The sequence below is a fragment of the Anarrhichthys ocellatus genome, unplaced genomic scaffold (genome assembly GCF_004355925.1).
Source record: "Anarrhichthys ocellatus isolate YVR2014 unplaced genomic scaffold, GSC_Weel_1.0 scaffold1, whole genome shotgun sequence".
Lineage (NCBI taxonomy): Eukaryota > Metazoa > Chordata > Actinopteri > Perciformes > Anarhichadidae > Anarrhichthys > Anarrhichthys ocellatus.
Window position 1 is genome coordinate 10280856 of NW_022280031.1, and position 6633 is coordinate 10287488.

The following is a 6633-nucleotide window of genomic DNA, read 5'->3' on the forward strand; positions in this document are numbered from 1 at the left end:
ATTTAGTTCATTGTTGACAATGAGAAAAATTGGAATAAAAACAGATTACGAATTACTGGCAAGGCATGAGTTGTTTTCGCTTTTTGACACCGAAACGAAAACAACAAACAGTAATTACTACTTTTGCTGTCTAGACCACAAAGGTTAAAAACTAATATGTAGGTTGTGATGACTTCTAAGAGAAATACACAAACTGTGTCAATTGCGCTCACACACTTCCAAGAATGCTGGCTGTTTGTTGTGCTGATTGCCTGAGTGGCAAGCCGACCCGTCTCCCACAGGAAGGGGGGGTTTCCTGAAAGGTCACGGTTGTTCCAGCAGACCAAACACTGGCTAATTGCTTTGTTGTTTGTCAGGTCTGTGCCTGTTTTTGTGTTGCACTTTGCCTTTGTTTAGCATTCCCAAGTATATTACCTGAGCCTGTGGCCAAAAGATGTGGAGGATGGAGAAGGAAGTTTGAAGAGTGGGAGACAAAGAAGGGGGAGGTTGAGCGCTGAAAATATGGAGGCAGCGGTTGCACGGTGGATGCCGTGATTAGGCTGTAAAGGAGCCCCCCGTCTCTCGAGCTAAAAATAGCAGGAGTAGGAAGGTGCTTATGGGACCGAGGGGAGGAATGGTGGGGACAGGACGAGTAGGGCCCGCAGTAATTGGCGAGAGGCAAACAGCTGGGGGAGTGTGTGTGTGAGAGTGTGTGTGGGGGTCTACTTTATGCAGCTGTAGTCTGTCTTTCAGGCTCTAGATCTCTCTCATATTGTTACATTGCCTCTTTCTCTCTCTCTCTCTCTCTCTCTCACACACACACACACACGCACCCACGCACACAGCAGGAAGGAGAGTAATGGGTCCCTGACAGCCAGAGCCCTAAAGAATGAAAGAATGTGCAACATGAGGCAAGGGAACAGCTGTATAGAGGGGGGGAAACATGAGGGGGGGGGGGGGGGGGGGGGGGGGGGGGGGGGCAGTTGATTCATAGAAAAGGGGCGAGGTACAGCCGCAGAAGAGATGATGAAAAAAGGGGGGGAAATAAGTTGCAAGTTACAGTATGTGGAGAGGGTGGACGTTTCTGGAAGTGGAATCAACAAATTTATTGGTTTATGTCAAACGTTGGTCTAAATCAACCCCAGAACTTCCTGGCTGGGACAGAGGGCCCAGCAGATGTTTTGCTCAGCTGTTGCAGAAACGCTCCGCTAGTGGGTGGATGTGCCTCAGATTAAGTGGGCTCTCTGTAATGAAACGGCCTTGGGAACTTGATGCGGAATGAACAAGACCAATGCAAGGAGGACAAACTGCAGATCCCGTGTGTGTGTGTGTGTGTGTGAGAGGTAGTGGAAATAACATGAAGTCACCCTGGCAAAGGGGGTACCGGCCATGCGGTTTTGGCTCTGTGCTATATCTTCATATGTTAAAGCTGGAAGGTGGAAAAATGACTCGATGTTAGTGTGTTTATTTGCCACATACTGATCCACATTCATTTACACCTCAACACTTTTATGAGCTGTTAACCAGGGGAGTCCAGGCGAAGATGCACATCTGTATAGTTACGTTTCTGTGTCTTTTTTACTCTCTGTATTTTTATGCTAGAAAGCATCTGCATGTGGTTTATTGTGCCACTCCCATTTTTCAGAAGACGAGCTACATTTTTGTTCAGCGTATGCACAGCGAGGGGAGAGAAAATAGCATTAAAAAAAAAAAACAGCACTGCAAAACCACAAACAATCATGAGATACATCCAGGAGACCGCAGTGCCACACATGTAACGTGAATACACACATGCACAATCATGAATGCGCACCGAGACGCACGCAAACACACAACACAGATATGTCAGGAGTACTTGGCTCAGAATAAGACATCATTCAACACTCATTTTTATTTCCTCTCTTTGTGTTGCTCCAGGAAGGTTTGATGTACGCTAACAACATACCTGAATCACACTTACACACTTTGTTCAGAGGGTTCTTCACTTCTTGTGAAATCCCCTCCTCCTCGTATCTCACGTATCATTTTTGTTGGTGTGTGTGTGTGTGTAAGTAGTGCAGGGGCTATATTACGCGATGCACCTGTGTGCTGGCGGAAATGCAACCCCCCCACCACCACCACCACAATACACATTCACACACACACACACACACACATACACACACACACATTAGCCACCTGTACTGTCTCTTGTCTGTCTTGTAACCTTAACACTTGAGTTGTTAAGTCTTCGTGAAACCGGTGTAGAGAAAGAACATTACAACAGATATTTGAAGTTCAGATATGCTGTACATGATACATAACCTAATATTATTAACATAAGTTCTACAACAATATATACTGTAATGTTGTTACATAATTGATTTGAAGTATAACTGAGAGTATGTAAGTAGGAGTGTACTTTACAACTCTGTTCAGCACATTTGTGCAAAATTAAAGAGAATATCTTTTTTTTCAAAGCTGCTATAATCAATATGTGTTTCAATTAACAACGGATCAAAGGACTACGCATGTCAAAGGTATCACTTATAATGATGACAGGTATTACCTTAGTCTGCAGTTCCTCTCAGGTCTACAGAGAAATTTCGCTGTTTTTAATAAATTATTTAGATTTTCTGAGGTGCAACTTCACTGTTTTGGTTCACTATCACCGTTCTCATCCATGTCGTTTTTCGCCCCAGCAGACAGCTGTTTTTACAGAAAAAGCTAAAAATAAACCTCACTGTACACTAGCCTACCTTTCGAACATTAAACAGCGGACCGGCTCGCATCTAGCTGGTCAATATGGGAGAGCAGTTAGCAGCTTACGAGACAGATATTTCCCTCAGGAGTTAGTAGAGACTGAAACGGTGCTGAAAGAGAGTGACTATTGGACTTATATTCATCTGGTGCTTCAAGTGAATGCTCATGTTATGCTGTAACGTAGCAGCTGGTTGCTAACAAGTTCACCTCGTCAACGTGATGTCGTGTTGATGACTTGTTTTCGCTGCCTGCAGATGGCCAAAAAATGTCGTATTTATTCATTTAAAATGTTCTACAGGTTTAGAAATGTTGCTTATTTGCAGATTCATTGTTCATCTGAATAGACACAAACTCACAGACATTAAAAGACTCAAGCAGACACACAAAACGTTTTGATGTCAGTATTTTAAACTCACTTTAACATTGGAGTCTCATTTAAAGTGGAGCAGTGGAACAGTAGATTTCTTCAGTCATTTTGTTCTCTTACTCTTTGTTATAAAATTAAGAAAAACAAAATTAACCCTTCATCATGCATGTGCGAAATTAGAAACTTTAGAAGACAGTGAAGGGAAGATCTAGACAGGATGAAAACACATGAGAGAATAAGAGCTTGAACTTACAGCTCCTCTCCCCTAAATTGATTTTTAAAATATGTATATGAAAATGATCCAGTCAGATTTGGTCTATAATACTGAAATTTTTATTCCCCTCTCTGTTGACATCCTCTGTTTTCTGTCTGCCTCTGTATGTAGGCCAGGGTGACCACAGGGCTGATGAAGAGGTCGACAGGTGTCCCCCTGCCTCCAGCTGTGACCAGAAACACTGTGTGTGGTTTTTACTGAGAAAATGCCTCGCTGCAGAGGCGTGAGCACACAGCTTCAAGAGATGCTCACTTTACACACGAAGAAGTTCAAACTGTGTGAATACAATATATATGTATAGCCTGTCAATGAGAAACCACATATTACACAATGTAATGGGGTGGTAAACATTCATCAATACAAACATGATACGCCTCCATCGCACAGATACATAACCATCATGAAACAACTTTGGAAGTGACCTGGTTTGCACGGCCATGGTCCCACTGCAGAAAACCCCATAACAGACACACGCACACACCTAGTGGCACACTTTAATACAAAACTGTTTGGTTTATCCACAAAGCTGTTCATCTGACATGTGTCTCATCTTACGAAAACGTTTTCTGTGCTGTTCACATCTGTGTGTCTCAGTCAAGCCTGAGTTGTTAAATGTTCAGGAAACCACAAAGACACTCGAGTCGAGCACTACACGATGACATTTAGATTCATATTGACACACACACACACACACACACACACACACACAAACAATGAGCACATACTAGGTGGCTACCTTTCTCCACTATGAGAACATGCTCACAATGACAATTCTAACATGCTGATGTTTAGCAGGTATCATAATGATCATGTTCACCATCTTAGTTTAGCATGTTAGCAAGCTAACTTTAGCTAATTAGCACTAAACACAAAGTACAAATGCGGCTGATGGGAATGTCATTAGTTTTGACGATATTTTAAACCACGGTAATGGACACACTTTTTAACCTGATGATGGTGCTGGATGATTGGTCAGGAGATTCAATCCAATCAAAAGGGAAAATAAATATCTGTACAAAATTTTGTGCCAATCCATTGACTAGATGGTAAAATATTTGATCTGCTGTGGCGATAGGGAAAAAGTTACAGGTTCATCAAAGTCAGTAGCATTCATCCTCAGGGGACCATGAATGTCCAACTCCATGGCAGTCTATCTAATAATGATATATCAGTCTGGACCAAAGTGGTAGACTGACTGCCAGTGCCCTTGAGCCATGCTACTTTGCAGCTAAACATGTACACAACATACAATCAATGTAAACAGTAATCACGTAAGCACCAGCGCATTTTATTTATATTGCCCCAAATTACAAATATTTGCAACAACTGACACCATCTATCCTTAGACTCGTGGTTCAAATAAGGAAAAACTCACCAACAATGCAATAGAAGGCAGAACACTGAGTGATTAAGTATTGCTGTACATTTAGAATGAAGTCTGTACAGGATTATTGTAAGACCACTGACCAGCTTTATACACTTACTGTATCGCGAGATCTGTGTAACATATCACGTAGTAGTTCACCAGCAGTGGAAACCGTGGGAATCATTAAGCTAGCTGGTGAACTTTGCTGCAATTGATGCAACTAACTCCTGTTCTCAGTTTCATATTGCTGCACTGAGAACTTTCACTTCTTTTCTAAACATCAAATAGATGAGACTTCCTCTTGTTTTCAGACTAAGGCTGTCTCCACACTACGTTTCCGTTTTGAAACGCATATCTTTTGCTACGTTTAGGCAGAGCATCCACACTACTTCGGGGGATTTAGAGTACCTAAAACGAAGGAGTTTGAAAATGCTACCGACGCTGCGTAAGTTTGAAAACTCCGGGGTTACCTTGTAGTGTGGACAGGCGCTGAACCGGAGACCTTTGAAAATGATGACGTAGACACCCGGGTACGCTACTTGATTGAGTCTTAGCAGTCATGACGTGTCCTTCTCTGATTCATAACGCTGCCGGAAGAAAACAAACAACATCAGCCTTGATTATTGATTGCCTACCAGGGGCACATCCCAAGTCTCTTAGGCCCAATCCCAATCTCCACACTCACGGACTTTGAGGCGAGCTCCCACAAAGTCTGTGAGGGTTTAGTGCTGTCCCACTATCAAATCTTTGAGTGTTTGAGGGCTCTCTCGCAGACATTTTTGAGCCCTTTATGAACCCTTTCCAGAAGTCCGCATTTCTGCAGACTTTGCCCAAAGGGAATTACCCACAATTCATAGCAATGTGACATTAAACACGGGGTTACCAGTGTAAGCATGGACACGTAAAAAAAGAACATAAAAACACATGAAAGCAGAGATTATATTACACAGATTTATCCATCAAACATTTCCTTTTGTCATTGAAGCTGTTTTGATAAAAACGAGTAAATTATTTGAAATGTATTTCAAACGTGATATGTTGCAGCAAAGTGCTGTCCCATTTGTATTCAAACCATTTCAAACCCTTATAGTCTCTCACGCTGAACCATTTACCAGATGACGTCAGTAAGTCCCTGAGGGTTCAGGAAGTTGTTCTGCTCCGCCATCTTGACAGCCGTCTCAAAGCTCTTATTTCTGTTCTGAGGAGTGAGGATCGTGGCTCAAGGACAGCTCTCCGAGGAGCCGTGAGCGAGGATGCACAAGAGTAGCCTTCCAGGAAGTCTTTTAAACGCTCCCTCCTTGTTTATCAGTTATTTGATTGGACGCTGCAGCTGATCAGACTGATCTGATTGTTCTCAACTCAAGTTATATATTTGATTTGTTTATATATATACATATATATATATATATATGTGTGTGTTAATTGTAGGTCTGAAGAGCAAAAGGACCACAAACAACTGTTTTTATTATAAAGATTTGTCTTTTCATGTCTGTCATTTCCCCCAATAGCTTTTATTATGGATACAATTAAAGTCAGAGAGAGCTGGAGAGACTGTCTGTCAACAAGAAACACTTCTCACATCATTTACTGTAATTTCCATTCAGTCATGTGAGGCTGATCATTCCTTATACATTTATATATATATATATGTTTAGATATTTATACATATATTTATATATATTTACCTAATAAATACAATTCAATGAACGGAAGTTGAATCTGTGTTTACTGAGCACACCATAGAAATAAATCGGCACCCTTTCCTACTTTCCACCTAAACTCCATGTATAATGAAATCAGGGTCGTTATAGGAAACACATGACTGAAGTAGTTAGAAAGTGAACAAACACAGTGGCATGCTGTGTGTGTGTGTGTGTGTGTGTGTGTGTGTGTGTGTGTGTGTGT